Below are 18,217 nucleotides of genomic sequence, written 5' to 3' on the forward strand. Positions count from 1 at the left end.
GAGGACAGGTAAAGCTTTAGCTTTTAGAATTCTTGCCCACAAATTAAGAAAGGGACTGTAGCTCTGAGTTATATGCGTCAAATTCTTTCACTTGACTGTATCTTTTAACGTTGAGTGAAACTTGTTTTTCTTTCTCTTGGTCTAGCAATGCAAAAAGTAGAAACAAAGGAAAACTGCTGCACATAGATGTTCGAACTGAGTCATCACTCCTGGATCCAGTGCTCAGGAGTATGGCCTTCTTCCTGAGAGAGGGAGAGAGGAAGAGAAGGGGAGGGGTGAGGGCAGAAGGGAAGAGCCGGGAGAGGGAGAGAGAAAAAGAGAGAGACAATTATATTATATTTAGAAATTAGGGGAATTATTACTTGCCACCTCGCTTAGGAGTTGTTGTCTGCTTCTGTCTAGTATGTGGGCATATTCTTACACATTCTGCCTAAGTGTTAAATCAACAAAAATACATGTGTCTGCAGGCTACTGGAGTCAGACACTGTTGTTCTAGGTGACATTGAAGAAATACAAATTAGGAAGATCTTAGCTTCCATGGTGTCAAAGGGTAAGTGTTCATAAGAGGAGCAAAATATGATGTGATGGACTGACATGGCATGCTCGCGTACATGGGGAAGTGTTGGCACTGAGAAGCGCAGCTCCGTGTGGGTTCTTGGAGCTACCCTTGTGAAATCCTGCCCCCATGGCCCTCTCGTCCTTTGAAACCCATGGCTCAGAGCCCTTCCCTGGACATGTGTGACTTTGATGTATTCCAGGGTCACTATCCCGCAGTCTTGCATATTGAGTTCCGCTCTGACATGCCCTTCAGCACTTCCATGGACTATTGTGTGCTCAAACAGTCACCACTTGATGCTCTCTTTCCTCCTCTAACTGCATGGGCAGAACAAACATCACTACCTCCCATGTCACCTCCTGCATGTGTCCAACACGTGCTGCTGCAAGGCACCAGTTACACCAAACCTTGGTGAGCCAGAGAAACTCATCATATCCTTTGTGGTCAAGCTAAACTTCTAGTACCCAGGGAGATTTAATCCTAATCATTACGGGGCAGGCACATAACTTCTTGTCCCTCTAGGTTCTAGTGATATCCATGGTACACTGAACCATGGAGAAGGTCTTCTACTCCATAGACAGCCTTGTAGTCTGGGCCTTTGCACCTGGATGGTGGGGGCGCATTCCTTTCAGGCCAACTGTATTCTCAGGAACAGCTGAGAATCTGGGAGTGTTAGGCAGCCCATCTCACCACCCTGAGTGCACTATGCAGTTGAGGGCTCTGTCAGGCCGCCAGCAGCAATTTGTACTCCAGGATCATCTGAGTGGCCTGAATTCCACGCATCCATCTGTGAATGCACCTAAAGAAACACTCTTTCTGCTTGCAAACCCCACTCTGGGATTAGGAGGGCAACACCCCATCAAACAGTTAGACTCATCTCTCTGACAGGGAATCTTAACAGTCCATTCTAAAAGTCTCTGCTCATTTGCTAGTCCTAAAGTTGATATGGCAGGGCTTCCTTCTTGTTGCATTTTAACTACCTATTTCATTTCAAAATGCTCTCTTTATGGATGCAAGGGAAATGTTGTATGCAATTAGGGTCCCATTAGTAGTATAGCAAGAACTGTCTGCATCCTAACAGAGCAGCAGTGCTGGGAAGATAGCTGAAACGTGCACACCTGTCATGCCTGCTCCTTGCTTAGGGATTCCAAGCCATCTGGGTATGTGGTATCATTTTATTGGGAAGGGGTGAGACAGAGAACCTAGTTACAGATTCTGAACAGCATTGGCTGCTCCAAAATCTAATGTTTACTTGTTACTTGTAGTTAATTATGAATATGTACCCTTGGAAGACTATTCCCTTTTAATATATGGGAAAAATTATAATGGAATGTTTACACATACAAAACACCAGAGGAGAATAGCATAATAAAACCCTGCATACCCATCACCCCATTCAGTAATTATTCCACACGAGTTTTGTTATTTTTGATGATGAAGTATTTTAGTGCAAACCCAGACCTCTCATCATTTTTGCTCCTACATACTTGAGAACTCATTGCTACAAAAATGGACTTTTGAAACCTAGCAACTGTGCAATTATATTACCAACAAAATTAATGGTCTTTCCCTGGCACTCTGTCGTAGCCAGTCCATATTCAGATTCTGACTAGCATTCCTTCCTTGCTTTGCTTTGTTTAAATGGTGTATCATTGCTTTGCTTAAATCACTATCAGACTGTCCAGTGCACTTGGTGATAGTCACATATCTTTTAATTCTTGGGCATTGAGTTGTTGGAGAATTCTGTGTACTTTCTTTCTCATGGTATCCTTTAATTTGTCCTATTTCCCACATTTCCTGTGCCTCACATGTTGAATCCCATCACATCCCGTTTCTTCATCTTTTAATGGCTAGTTTAGTACAAAGAAACTTTTCTTCATCAATTACAGCTATGTGGTTGCACAGAAAGACTCCTGCATAGCAAAGGACAAATGCTGAAAGCTTTCATTGCTAATTTGCAGAATGGGTGGTGCCCTAGTTGTCTTCAATGTTCAACAGTGTCTCTCTCCCTCTCCCTCTCGCCCTCCCTTCCTCTCCTTCCTTTTTCTTTAAAAGATTTTTAAAATTTATTTGAAAAGCAGAGCAACAGAGAGAGAAGGAGAAGGGGGAGAGAGAGAGACAGAGAATCTTCTATCTGCTGTTTCATTCCCCCAAATGGCAGCAATAACCAGGGCTGGGCTAGCTGAAGCCAGGAGCCCAGAACTCCATCTTGGTCTCTCATATGGGTGGCAGGGGGCCAAGTGCTTCGGCCATCCCCAACTGCCTTCCCAGGCACAGCAGTAGGAAGTTGGATGGGAAGGGGAGCATCCTGGTCCTGAGCCAGCACTCTTATATGGAATGCCAGCATTGTAAGAGGCAGCTTAATCCACTGCACCATAATGCTAGTCTGTCTGTCTGTCTCTTTCCCTTTCTCTCTCTTCTTCACTTTCCCTCTCCCTCCCTTTTTCTCACTCTCATTGTCTCCCAAACACAGGTGTACTTTATTGAGTATCATTATAAACTCATAAATCCTTAGGTTTTCAATGCATTTCAATCAACAATTACTCTTTTATTCTTATCTGAGAATCAGACTTGCCAATCTTTGGTGTCTGGAAGTCCCTGAATTGGCTTCAGGACTTCTGCAATACCTCCATTGTTCCTCATATTGCTGTATGAGATGGATCAATGGCCAGTTGTATGCCACACCCAATCTGTGACTCCAGTCTTTGGAGAAGAAATGGCTTTATTACTGGTTAGTAAAGAGGCAGAAGTTCATTCAAATCTGCCTCCTTGATATGGGGTCTGGGGAAAGTTTTGTTTATTAGATAGTAGAAAGCCATCAGGCAGAACCTCTGGCTCTGATTGGAGTGGCTTGGAGTCAGTACAGCAAAATAACCTGAAACAGCTTTCCTAAGAAAGCAGGAGACTGAAAAACATAGCATACCCAATGTTAAAGCATAACATGGCAAACGTTCAGGAAACCAATGGGAAAATAAAGCAAGGGAGTTTTGCGTCTGATACCTCAGAGGAAGACCCAGGAAAGGGGCAGTCCTTCTCACTCAGGCGCTGCTTGCTGTCTCATCATCTCTGTACACTTATTTCCCAATTCCTGGAATGAGTCAGTCCTCGAAGGTGTTCTGGCTCCCTCAGCAGGGGAGGGCCTTTAGAAAATCCCACCTGATACCCAGAAGTGGACATTGCTATCAGGTTGCCAAAGTTCCTAGACCCTCCCATTATTCATAGTTAGGGAAGTGTTTAAAGAAGACAGGGCCAAGGTTGTCATCTATCCCTTTGTGCCCTGACTTCCACAGGGCCTACCCCTGGGGGTGGTGGATGTCACTCTTCTTTGACCTCCCAGGGTGCACTTCCGGTGCCTTCTCCCAGTCCAGAGGCACTTGCTATCTCCCTTATGCTGGAGCACCTGCCTTGCTTCGTTCAGGAAGCTCTTCCCTCTCCCCACAAAGCCTGTAAAGACTTCTAGTTTTGCCATCGTTTGCTGACCCATCGTCCTTGACTGTGGGGCAGGGGTTTGTAAATAGCCTATGTGGCCTCAAGTGCCACTTCTGCCCAGACGTTAACCCCTCACAGAACTCATTAATGCCAGCACTATGGCCACACCACAAGCATGCCAGGCTTTCGTGATTCCCTGACGCCTACTAGATGGTTTGTTTTTAGAGATACTATTTCTGGGCTTTCCATGTTTATCCACATTGATTTGTTTGATTTGCAATAAGGATTTGGGGAAATCCATAAATAAATTTCTACCCTGATTCCACTGCCCAGTAACATTTTTAATTAAAAATCAATTCATGATTAGATGCAGACTAGACTAAACCTCTCAAGGAGACATTACAGGTGTGTTCCCAAGGGAGAAGATAAAACAAAGCAAGAGAAAGAAAGCCAGGTCAGACATCCCTTGGAGAGGCTGTCTTGAGCAACAGAAGCTTTTATTCACTTCTCCTTACAATTCTTTCTGACCTTTGTGCCAGGAATAATTCAGTTGTTGCATTAAACATTTCTAGTTCATCTCTACCTGCTGGTTACAATGAAAGAAAAGAACCATTGTCCCTTCCTCCAAGCAGCCTGCAGAGCCTCTTTAGTGGCCTGGGGCAGCTGGCCAGAGGCAAATTATGTGCCACAAAAGGCTTAGAGAGTAGGCTTTTGGCAACTTTACATTACAAAGGTTTGGGGCATTAAGCTAGTATTAGAGGGACTTATTCTGGCCCAGGTAAATAGATATGCTTAAAAAAAAGCAAAATGTGTATTTCATAGCAAAGTGGACATTGAATTTAAATTTAGCATTTTCCCTTTTCTTATTCTGTAACTTTAAAAGATCATACAGCCTTCACTATGCTAATGTCTGTGATGAATTGCTCAAAGAAAGAGCTGGCAGTCAGCATTTCCCAAGCTAACTGGCCCACTCAGCTCTCTGTTCTAAGAGTTCTACTTTTTTCTAAATCTGTGCTTTGGGGAACACTACTACAGAATGAATGGTATAGGATGACAGGATACTGACGAATAGCAAATAGCACCAAAAAGCTGTGTGAGCTTAAAAAAGGTAGTATCTTTTAACCACTTATTTTATGAACCAGTATGCATTAAGTAGCTTGGTGTTGTTCGAGGTCATGTTTTTTTTTTTTTTTAAGCCAAAGGGGCCTTAAACTCAATCCCTGCTCTCAAAAAGACAAGGGTGTTAATAATTCATTATAATAGAAGATGAAGAATATAGCTATGGAGAATGAGGAGCTGTAAATAAAGGAGGGAAAGACTTTCTGCTAAGAATCATGCAGCTGTTCCTTCCAATATTTCCAGTTCATTTCTAGTGACGGAATATGCCTTAGGACATCAGGAAGGCTTCCTAGAACAGGTGTCTGGTGACTGGAGAGAGAACTCAAGGCCTGGAACTTGCATGAAGGAGATGCTGAGCGCTCTTGCCTTTGTCCTGACCAGGCCCCATCAAAGGCTGCTATTACTATAGGGAGTATAGTACTGCAGGGTAGTGTGGAGACTTTCAAAGAGTGCCCAGAGCTGAGAGAAGATATGGTGAAGCCACATGCTGGAGCTGAAGGAGCTGGGGATGCACAACCTGGTTATGTCCATTAAACGTTGTGTCTTTCCACCAACAGAGCCTGCGGAAGATTAGGGATGAGCTGCTGAACTCAGTACCAGGTTTTAAATAAGATTACAAATTACAGCAATGCCGGTGTCAAATAAAACCAGAACTGGACGTAGTGAAACCAGTAGACATGGTTTTATCTAAGACTGTTTCAGTTTGAGAAAAGAGACCTCAGGAAAGATCTGGGCTTAACTCTGAATACAGTTGCTTTAACAAAGAACTGAGGCTGAACAGAAACATGTTCCTCACAGTTCTAGAGACTGGAAACTCTAAGATCAAGGCTCCAGCAATTTTGTTGTCTGATGAGGATCTGGTCTTTGTTTCCAAGATGACACCTTGAGTGCTGCATCTTCCATAGTGGAGGAACTCTGCGTCCTCTACGGTAGAAAGAAGGACAAAAGGGAATGAGCTCTCTAAGCCCTTTTATAAAGGTGCCCAGCCCCATCACGAGGCAAGAGGCCTCCTGACTCACTCACCTCCCAAAGGCCAGACTCTTGTTCTGGGGTTAAGTTTCAGGATATAGTTTGGGAAGGGCAAAAGCATTCAAATCACAGCAATGGACAAGTGTGAATTAAGAGCCAAGGAGAGATTGAGGGCCAGCAGATAAAAAATTCCTAACTGGAAGAGGGAATCCTGCAAAACACAAGAAACAACAAAATGAGCTAACAAGACTCCTCTGAGCACACATTGAGGGTTGGGGAGGATGAGGAGCCTGATGTGACCTTGAGGATGAACAGATACTGAGAGCAGGCTTTCTTGCTAACACCGATTTTGCCAGAAAATACAGATATGTCTAGACATTCTGGAGCCTTACTAACATTTTGTCAGCTCTGCGTAGGTTATTAACTCTTGGATGAATGGTGTATTGTGTGAAAAGAATTGATGGTTTGGTGGATGTAAGTCACACCCACCCCATTATGTGGCTTGCTTCTCTGGTTCATCACCCTGGGATGATCCTTAACTACTCAGTTATGCATTTCAAATTCTTTTAAAAAAAAGAAAGAAAAAAGAAAAATCTTTAAGGACAAGCATTTGGTACAGCGGTTAAACCATAACTTAGGATGCCACATCCTATAACGAAGTGCCTGGGTACAAGCCCTGGCTCTGTTTCCAGTGCCAGCTTCCTGCCAGTGCAGACCCTGGGATGGTGGCAGCTGATGGCTCATGTTCTTGAATCTCTACCACTTACGTGAGAGACTTGGCTTGAGTTCCAGACTCCTGGCTTTAGCATAACCAAACCCTGGATATTGCAGGCATTTGTAAGCTAAACCCGTGGATAGAAAACTCTGTTTCTCTTTTTCTGTCTCTTCACCTTTCAAATAAAAATAGATTGATAAGTAAAAACTTGACAGGGCTGCTGAAAAAACTAGCTTAAATAAATCATGGAAAATCATGCATGGCATGTTCTTGGATGTTCCAAATGTGATGATAACTGTTAGTGACTCTTTTAATACTTGCGGTTTCTTAAGAAAAAGAAAAAAAAGAATTGATGCAAACATAAAAGTCAAAAACTACAAAAATCTTCAGCAACCTAAAATCTATGCCAGAATGGGAAACATTACTTACTTTTCAAGTAAAAATAATGCCAACCGTGAAGTGCCACAATTTAGTACTTCAAATGTGTCCAGTATAGAAGTCTAGTGATTCAGTGTTGTCCATCTTCCCTTCAGGAGCAGGTTGCCACGATTTCCCATGCATGACTCACCGTGAACGTATTACATGTTTCTAATAGAATAGTGTATTAACTACATTTAAAGGAAGGTGCATTATACTTTTTCCTGATTTTGCTTATAACAATGGTCTCAGTTTTAGAATCGCACCGACTTTAATGATGAGATACCAATGGCTTTGTAGAGGAAATACTGCCGCAACCGGAGACTAAGAAAAAAAGCAGATCCCTCTTCCCAACACAAACCTGGAAAAGTGGCTGCTCCCAATTAACTAGTGAAGCAGCTGCCCACTTGTCTAGGGAGGAAAGATGTCCTAAGTTCTGCTTCTGTAAACTCCGGTCATAAATCTGTCCTAATAAATCTGCCCCTGGTATCTCTTCTACAAACATACCAGGCCCTCTGACCATTGGAAATAGGGTCCAAAGTCACGTTGGCTGTGATTGAAACCCACCAATGCTGTAACAGCTAAGGTATGGCACTGATGAACCTATAAATATTGTAAGAAACTTGGGATTGTTGCTCAGTTATCAGGAAATGATTCCAGCTGAGCCCGCTGGGGTAATAGACTGCTGATTCTCCACTGTCTCTGGTGCCTGCTGAACAAAGGGAGTCTTCCCAACTCAGATTTCTGTAACAGCTTTATATTCTCTTTGTCTAAGAAATGTATCATTTCCCTTCCTGGTAGAGTATGAAATCTTTAAGCAAGAACCATCCAAGTAAGAAATTCCGTTTCAGAGTGCTCAGCATTCTTCCTTTTAAAGAGCACAAAAGAAGGGGGCTAGCGCCATGGCTCACTTAGTTAATCCTCCGCCTGCGGTGCCAGCATCCCATATGGGCGCTGGGTTCTAGTCCCGATTGCTCCTCTTCCAGTCCAGCTCTCTGCTGTGGCCCAGGAGGGCAGTGGAGGATGGCCCAAGTGCTTGGACCCATGCACCCGCATGGGAGACCAGGAGGAAGCATCTGGCTCCTGGCTTCGGATTGGCACAGTTCCGGCCGTTGTGGCCATGTAGGGGGTGAACCAACAGAAGGAAGACCTTTCTCTCTGTCTCTCTCTCTCTCTCACTGTCTAACTCTATCTGTCAAATAAATTAAAAAAAAATACAAAATAAAACAAACATAAACAAACAAAAAATACCCCAAAGTGTCCTACAGTTCTATTGCCCTGCCAGGGACCCATTTGTTTTGGGTCTTCAGACATTTAGTCTGATTTTTTTTTATTGCCGCCTGCTTTATATTTTTATGTTTGTGATATTAATTTCAAATGGTACAGTAAAGATGGTAGCCAGAAGAAACACTGGGTCTTTGGAAATGGAAATGGTAATGATTTAAGGGCTGAATCATCGGAGGGATAAAGAGAGGGAGAGGAAGAGAGAAAGAAGAGGGAAACTCCTTTTCAGTTTTGTATGCATAAAAATACCTCTTTTTCTGCCCTCTTAGACTGTTCTCTTGCTTCATGGTAAGTTCATCATCTCCTAGAAGTAGCTGGACTTGGCTCTGAAATGTCTCAACAGTTCTGTTTCACAATTCCGTTTGCACGTTCATTGCTGTGTGGAGATAGCTAAACAACCTTCGGTGGAGATCTGCCTCATTGACTCATTGTGGGTCCTTAGTTTTCCCCAGGAGATAGTGGGGCTCACTGCACTTGTTTTTTCCTGTCATGCAGTTCACTAAGAAGTTGGCCAGGCTGTGACAGTGACAGAGATAAATTGAGCCTGACCATCATGAACACACATTCCTTATGAAGAACCTTAGCTGTCTAAGTAAGAGTGTGAGTATATTTACACACTAACAGCAAGTGAGACTAAATGGGTGAAAGACCTCAGTGAATAAAAAAAAAAAAAAAAAAATGATGCTGGGCAAGAGCAATTGTGAAATTCCTCTAGATCATTACTGTCAGTGGCTTTTAGGTGCTGGGTTTGCACCCTGAGGCAGCTCAGTGTATCCATAGTAAGGACTACACTGTCCTTGTACCCACAGTATGCATTTGACTTTAAACAATTCACTATATCCCTGAGCCAACCTGACACCTTTCATGTTCCAATATCAGTTTTCCACTCCAACCATGTCATGACTAACCCCTAACTTTACTCTAACTCAGCTCCTATTACTTTTTGGAGAGTTTATTTATTTATTTGAGAGAGAGAGTTACAGACAGAGAGAAGGATAGACGGAGAGAAAGGTCTTCTGTCTGCTGGTTCACTCCCCAAATTGCAGCAATGGCTGGAGTTGGGCTGATCTGAAGCCAGGAGCCAAGAGCTTTTCTAGTCTAACTAGGTACGGGGGCCCAAGTCTCCTGGACGGACTATCTTCCACGGGTTCCCAGGCCATAAGCAGAGAGCTGGATGGGAAGAGTAGCAACCAGGACAGGAACTGACGCCCATACTGGATGTCAGCACCACAGGAGGAAGGTTTAGCCTACTATGTCATAACGCCAGCCCCCTTCAGATCTTATTTCTAAAGTGAACCTACAAATTTAGTGTTGGCATGTGTTAAACCAGGATTAATTCTAGTGATATTTGGGGAAAAAAAGAAAAAAGAAAAAAAAAGACTTGGACATGATTTTCTCTTATTCTTCCATTTTCTACTTGAACTCCCTGGCCCTAAAAACACTTCTAATGTTACCTTTCTCATTTTATTACTTACCAGCAGGTGCCTCCCACATAGTCACTGAAAACTGTATACTGTATGTATACCTACGGTGAAGACTTAGACTTATCAACCTAATACAAAGCCTTGTTTTGGCTTAGGATCTTAGGATTGAAATCCTGTCTTACTTTGAAGGTCACTTTTAGCTGTGGATTGTATTGATTTCATTTTATGAGAGTCTTAGTTTCTAATTTCATGTCATGGAATAAAGCAGTTAAACACAAAAGGGTTGAAGGACCAAAGTTAATTCATTTAATAAACGCTTTTCTGTCAAATCTACTTACGTCTCAACGTTTTTGGCTTATGGTTGACGCACAATAATTTTATCTGTTTTTGACTTACAATATGATGCAATAATGAGATGCAACATATTGATATTTGTATACATGGTGAAATCAGGTTATTCACCATCTTAATTTATCATTTCTTTTTGATTAGAATATTCAAAAACTTCTTTTCTAGCTATTTGTAAATACAGAAGAGATTTTGTTAATTCTAGTTATCCTACCATGCAAAAGAACACAAGTCCTTACTTGTCATATTTGACTATAAATTTGGACGCATTGCATTCATGGGAAAAGTTATTATAAGCAGGATCCTGTTGGCGAGTGGCATATAAAGAGCAAACTTCAAATACATGGTGGGAAATGGGTTGAGAGCTGCCCACCCAGTATAGGCAATTGGGAGATGTTGTCTGTAGAGAATCTAGAATGAACATTTCCTAGACTTTATCATGTCAAATCCTCAGTTTCCCTCATTTTAGATTTTATCCACGAGGGAGAAAGAAATGGGAGAAAATCCTCTGAAACAAGATACCTTTGTTTACTGGAGGATCTAACTAGACTACTTTGGAGAGATGGAGCACATTTGTGTAACAAATGTATCATAATGCAAATGTCCTGGGATGCAACAGATGAGGAAGGCTATGATTCAAATACATAGCCTCTCAAAAGCATCACACCTAAGGCAACAGGCAGATGTTAGGGTCTGGAAGACAGATTGTAAGATTTCCATCTCAATGGATTTCTAATTTTATTTGTTCTATGCTAACATGTTGTTGTGTACACTAAAGCCATCTGAATGTATGCATCTGTACTCCAGCCACATTTTTCTGGAGGCAGTTGTTCTTTATTTCTGTGACATCAGTGAAAAAACCTTATTGATTCATGGAACACATATTTTTTGAGTGCCTACTATGCGTAAGCATCCCTCTGACTGCTGGTAAATAGCAGTGAATGTGTTCAGGAAGCTGGATTGGGGAAGTTCCCTCAGTTCAAACAGGAACCAGAAGCCGAGTGGAGGATCAGAAGCAGTTTATTAACATCAACAGGCCCAGTGGAACTGATTCCCAAGATGAGTGTCCAACCCAGGTTTCTTACAATATTTAAAGGTTCATCAGCATTGAGACTTAGCCGGTTCAGCACTGGTGAGTTTGATTGCAGTTTGCTTGACTTAGGAACACCCATGAGGAACTTGAGACCACACTTATAGGGAACTTGAACAGGGGTTTACAAAAAACCTAGATTAGGACACATGCTCTGACACATCAACACCAACAGGAACTGGAGCAGGGATTACAGAACACAGAGATTAGGATACATGCCCTCCTTAGGGGTTTTGTTTTTCTCCCTTGTCTCCCTTCCTCTTCAAAGGAAACAGACATCAGACATAGCAGTGCTCAAAGGTGACCAGGGGGGTGGAGCCAAGATGGCGGAATAGTGAGGGTGCGCACCGATAGTCCGGGAAAATTTAGTTTAATAAAAGGGGAGTTACGGTAGCCGCAGAAAATAGAACCAAACAAAAATTGCAGGGGAAACCCTTCTGAATGGAGCAGGCGTGAATCGGAGGACCTACTGGGAGAACAAGGTCGCCCACCACGCGGAAGCCAAGTCGCGGGACCCAGCCGCAGAAGCCCCAGGAGCCGACAGTGCTCCAAGGAGAGTGCACGCCACACAGAAAACAGCGGGGAGACTTGAGACGCTCAGGGCGTCCACACATCGGCGCTGGAAGGGGAGGTGAGCTCAATAACCCGAGACATTGGTGGGGAAACGGGGGTCAGAATCTAGAGGGGGGCCGGAAAGTGCAGCAAACTCACTACCGGAAAGAAGGAAAAAAAAAAGCTTCGGGTTTCTCTTCCCCCTAACCTTGCAAAGGTTACAAGGCTGCAAGACTTGAAGAATTCCCAAGAGACAAAGAGCAGGCCTCCTCTTTGGATTTACATATCAGTGGGGGAGAGTTAAGGAACTGAGTCACTACAATTCAGTAGCCTAGGCAACCCAGTGGGAGTCCAGAGGAGCCAAAGACTGGAAGCTAAATACCATCAATTCTGCACAGCCCTGCCCTGCAGTGTTACTTACCCCCTGAATAAATAAAATAAATAAATAAATAAAAAGAGAGAGATTTACCACGCATAACCTGAGGGTGTCACCTTTGCACACCCTTAACCAGGAAGAACCAGGCAGAGCTCTCAGGCCGCACCCATCTCAAGCCTCCAAGGCTCCTCCAACAGCAGGCAGTCCACTTAACAAGGACACAGTATAAAAAAAAAAAAAAAAGAAAAAAAAAAAGCGCACAGTGACGCAAGAAGAATTAACTATGCCCAGTAACAAACACAGAAATAGAGGGAGCAAGATCAACGATGACACTATGATGCCTCCAAATAAGCAAAACACCCCAAGCCAAGAGTATGAAGATGATGAGATAGAAGAAATGCAAGATACGGATTTCAAAAAATTTATGATAAGAACATTTAGAAGTTTTCAAAAGCAAATCCTTGAACTACAGAAATCCTTAATGGACAAGATTGAAAATCTTTCTCGTGAAAATGAAATTTTAAGGAAGAGTCAAAATGAAACTCAGAAACTAGTAGAACAGGAAAGTGTAATAGTCAAGAGAAATCAAAATGAAATGAAGAGCTCAATAGATCAAATGACAAACACATTAGAAAGCCTTAAAAACAGAATGGGTGAAGCAGAAGAGAGAATATCGGACTTAGAAGATAGAGCACAGGAAAACATACAGTCAAACCAAAGAAAAGAAGAGGAAATTAGAAACCTGAAAAATATTGTTGGGAATCTACAGGATACTATTAAAAAAACCAACATTCGAGTTCTAGGAGTTCCTGAAGGCATGGAGAGAGAGAAAGGATTGGAAGGCCTTTTTAGTGAGATACTAGCAGAGAACTTTCCAGGTTTGGAGAAGGACAGAGATATCCTAGTACAGGAAGCTCATAGAACCCCCAATAAACATGACCAAAGGAGATCCTCACCACGACACGTGGTAATTAAACTTACCACAGTGAAACATAAAGAAAAGATCCTAAAATGTGCAAGAGAGAAACGTCAGATTACTCTCAGAGGATCTCCAATCAGACTCACAGCTGACTTCTCATCAGAAACCCTACAAGCTAGGAGGGAATGGCGAGACATAGCACAGGTGCTAAGAGAGAAAAATTGCCAGCCCAGAATATTATATCCTGCCAAGCTCTCATTTGTGAATGAAGGTGAAATAAAGACCTTTCATAGCAAACAGAAATTGAAAGACTTTGTGGCCACTCGTCCGGCCCTGCAAAAGATACTTAAAGATGTGCTACACTCAGAAACACAGAAACACGGCCATCAATATGAAAGAAGGGAAAGGAAGAACACCTACCAGTAAAAGAGCATGGGAAGCTCAAAGCATATACTAGAAAATATTTCCGGGAAAATGGCAGGGCAAAGTCACTACGTATCAATTGTCACATTGAACATTAATGGTCTGAATTCTTCAGTTAAAAGACACCGTTTAGCTGACTGGCTCACAGAACACAACCCAACTATTTGTTGCCTACAAGAAACACATCTCTCTAACAAAGAGGCATGCAGACTGAAAGTGAAAGGTTGGAAAAAGATATTCCATGCCAACAGAAACCAAAAAAAAGCAGGTGTAGCCATATTAATATCAGACAAAATAAACTTTAATACAAAAACTGTTAAGAGAGACAAAGAGGGACACTATATAATGATTAAGGGTTCAATTCAACAGGAAGATGTAACTATTATAAATGTATATGCACCTAATTACAGGGCACCGGTCTATTTAAAAGATATGTTAAGGGACTTAAAGGGAGATTTAGATTCCAATACAATAGTACTGGGGGACTTCAATACTCCACTCTCAGAAATAGACAGATCATCCGGACAGAAGATCAACAAGGAAACAGCAGATTTAATTGACACTATTGCCCGAATGGATCTAACAGATATCTACAGAACTTTCAACCCTACATCTACAGACTTCACATTCTTCTCAGCAGCACATGGAACCTTCTCTAGGATTGATCACATACTAGGCCATAAAGCAAGTCTCAGCAAATTTAAAAGAATTAGAATCATACCATGCAGCTTCTCAGACCACAGCGGGATGAAGCTGGAAATTAGCAACTCAGGAAACCCCAGAAAGTATGAAAACACATGGAGACTGAACAACATGCTCCTGAATGAACACTGGGTCATTCAAGAAATCAAAAGAGAAATCAAAAACTTTCTGGAAGTAAATGAAGACAACAACACAACATATCAAAACTTATGGGATACAGCAAAAGCAGTATTGAGAGGCAAATTTATAGCAATAGGTGCCTATATCAAGAAATTGGAAAGGTACCAAATAAATGAGCTTTCAGCGCACCTCAAGGACCTAGAAAAACTGCAGCAAACCAAACCCAAATCTAGTAGGAGAAGAGAAATAATTAAAACCAGAGAAGAAATTAACAGGATTGAATCCAAAAAAAATTACAAAAAATCAGCCAAGCAAGAAGCTGGTTTTTTGAAAAAATAAACAAAATTGACACCCCATTGGCCCAACTAACTAAAAAAAGAAGAGAAAAGACACAAATCAATAAAATCAGAGATGAAAAAGGAAACGTAACAACAGACACCACAGAAATAAAAAGAATCATCAGAAATTACTACAAGGACCTGTATGCCAGCAAACAGGAAAACCTATCAGAAATGGATAGATTCCTGGACACATGCAATCTACCAAAATTGAACCATGAAGACATCGAAAACCTAAACAGACCCATAACTGAAACAGAAATTGAAACAGTAATAAAGGCCCTCCCCACAAAGAAAAGCCCAGGACCAGATGGATTCACTGCTGAATTCTACCAGACATTTAAAGAAGAACTAATCCCATTTCTTCTCAAACTATTCAGAACAATCGAAGAAGAGGGAATCCTCCCAAATTCTTTCTATGAAGCCAGCATCACCTTAATCCCTAAGCCAGAGAAAGATGCAGCACTGAAAGAAAATTACAGACCAATATCCCTGATGAACATAGATGCAAAAATCCTCAATAAAATTCTGGCCAATAGAATACAACAACACATCAGGAAAATCATCCACCCAGACCAAGTGGGATTCATCCCTGGTATGCAGGGATGGTTCAACATACGCAAATCAATCAATGTGATTCACCACATTAACAGACTGCAGAAGAAAAACCATATGATTATCTCAATTGATGCAGAGAAAGCATTTGATAAAATTCAACACCCTTTCATGATGAAAACTCTAAGCAAATTGGGTATAGAAGGAACATTCCTCAATATAATCAAAGCAATTTATAAAAAACCCACAGCCAGCATCCTATTGAATGGGGAAAAGTTGGAAGCATTTCCACTGAAATCTGGCACCAGGCAGGGATGCCCACTCTCACCACTGCTATTTAACATAGTTCTGGAAGTTTTAGCCAGAGCCATCAGACAAGAAAAAGAAATCAAAGGAATACAAATCAAGAAGGAAGAAGTCAAACTATCCCTCTTTGCAGACGATATGATTCTGTACTTAGAGGATCCAAAGAACTCTACTAAGAGACTATTGGAACTCATAGAGGAGTTTGGCAAAGTGGCAGGATATAAAATCAATGCACAAAAATCAACAGCCTTTGTATACACAAGTAATGCCATGACTGAGAAAGAACTGCTAAGATCAATCCCATTCACAATAGCTACAAAAACAATCAAATACCTTGGAATAAACTTAACCAAGGACGTTAAAGATCTCTACGATGAAAATTACAAAACCTTAAAGAAAGAAATAGAAGAGGATACCAAAAAATGGAAAAATCTTCCATGCTCATGGATTGGAAGAATCAACATCATCAAAATGTCCATTCTCCCAAAAGCAATTTATAGATTCAATGCAATCCCAATCAAGATACCAAAGACATTCTTCGCAGATCTAGAAAAAATGATGCTGAAATTCATATGGAGGCACAAGAGACCTCGAATAGCTAAAGCAATCTTGTACAACAAAAACAAAGCCGGAGGCATCACAATACCAGATTTCAGGACATACTACAGGGCAGTTGTAATCAAAACAGCATGGTACTGGTACAGAAACAGATGGATAGACCAATGGAACAGAATTGAAACACCAGAAATCAATCCAAACATCTACAGCCAACTTATATTTGATCAAGGATCTAAAACTAATTCCTGGAGCAAGGACAGTCTATTCAATAAATGGTGCTGGGAAAACTGGATTTCCACGTGCAGAAGCATGAAGCAAGACCCCTACCTTACACCTTACACAAAAATCCACTCAACGTGGATTAAAGACCTAAATCTACGTCCTGACACCATTAAGTTATTAGAGAACATTGGAGAAACCCTTCAAGATATTGGCACAGGCAAAGAATTTCTGGAAAAGACCCGGGAGGCACAGACAGTCAAAGCCAAAATCAACTATTGGGATTGCATCAAATTGAGAAGTTTCTGTACTGCAAAAGAAACAGTCAGGAGAGTGAAGAGACAACCAACAGAATGGGAAAAAATATTTGCAAACTATGCAACAGATAAAGGGTTAATAACCAGAATCTACAAAGAGATCAAGAAACTCCACAAAAACAAAACCAACAACCCACTTAAGAGATGGGCCAAGGACTTCAATAGACATTTTTCAAAAGAGGAAATCCAAATGGCCAACAGGCACATGAAAAAATGTTCAAGGTCACTAGCAATCAGGGAAATGCAAATCAAAAGCACAATGAGGTTTCACCTCACCCCGGTTAGAATGGCTCACATACAGAAATCTACCAACAACAGATGCTGGCGAGGATGTGGGGAAAAAGGGACACTAACCCACTGTTGGTGGGAATGCAAACTGGTCAAGCCACTATGGAAATCAGTCTGGAGATTCCTCAGAAACCTGAAGATAACCCTACCGTTCGACCCAGCCATCCCACTCCTTGGAATTTACCCAAAGGAGTTTAAATTGATAAAGAAAAAAGCGGTCTGCACCCTAATGTTTATTGCAGCACAATTCACAATAGCCAAGACCTGGAACCAACCTAAATGCCCATCAATGGTAGACTGGATAAAGAAATTATGGGATATGTATTCTTTAGAATACTATACCGCAGTAAGAAACAACGAAATCCAGTCATTTGCAACAAAATGGAGGAATCTGGAACACATCATGCTGAGTGAAGTAAGCCAGTCCCAAAGGGACAAATACCATATGTTCTCCCTGATCGGTGACAACTGACTCAACACCAAAAAGGAAACCTCCTGAAGTGAAATGGACACTATGAGAAAGGGTGACTTGATCAGCATAGCCCTGACTGCTAATGGACAACTTAATACATTATCCCTCATAGTATTTTTTTTTTTTGTCTGTTCTACTTAATATGACTGGTTTAATTCTGTAATTATCACACAGTTATTCTTAAGTGTTGAAAATTAACTGAAATGTGATCCCTGTTAAACATAAAAGTGGGAATAAGAGAGGGAAGAGATGTATAATTTGGGGCATGCTCGGGCTGACTTGCCCCAATTGGTAGAGTTGGAAACATACTAGGGGATTCCAATTCAATCCCATCAAGGTGGCATGTGCCAATGCCATCTCACTATTCCAAGTGATCAATTTCAGTTCACAATTGATCATAATGAAAGGACTAAGAGTCAAAGGGAGCACATAAACAAGTCTAGTATCTGCTAACACTAACCGATAGAATAAATAAAGGGGAGAGTGATCCAACATGGGAAGTGAGATACTCAGCAGACTCATAGAATGGCGGATGTCCTAAATAGCACTCTGGCCTCAGAATCAGCCCTAAAGGCACTCGGATCTGGCTGAAAAGCCCATGAGAGTATTTCAGGCATGGAAAGCCAAGACACTCTGGCAAAAAGATCTCTGTGAGTGAGATCCCAGTGGAAAGAACAGGTCTTCAAAGAGGGAGGTGCCTTTCTCTGAAGGGAGGAGAGAA

General features: G+C 41.7%; 1 protein-coding gene and 1 pseudogene across 1 annotated transcript in view; both read left to right on the plus strand.

Annotated features, from left to right (window-relative positions):
* GABRG3 (gamma-aminobutyric acid type A receptor subunit gamma3) overlaps window positions 1–18,217 on the plus strand; it is a 679,184-nt gene that overhangs the window by 215,841 nt on the left and 445,126 nt on the right. The window lies entirely within an intron of this gene.
* Window positions 711–18,217, plus strand: part of LOC149122954 (lipid transport auxiliary protein 1-like) — an 89,438-nt pseudogene continuing 71,931 nt past the window's right edge.

Source organism: Oryctolagus cuniculus, chromosome 12, assembly GCF_051225735.1.
Source record: "Oryctolagus cuniculus isolate XC-2025 breed Fujian yellow rabbit chromosome 12, ASM5122573v1, whole genome shotgun sequence".
Classification (NCBI taxonomy): domain Eukaryota; kingdom Metazoa; phylum Chordata; class Mammalia; order Lagomorpha; family Leporidae; genus Oryctolagus; species Oryctolagus cuniculus.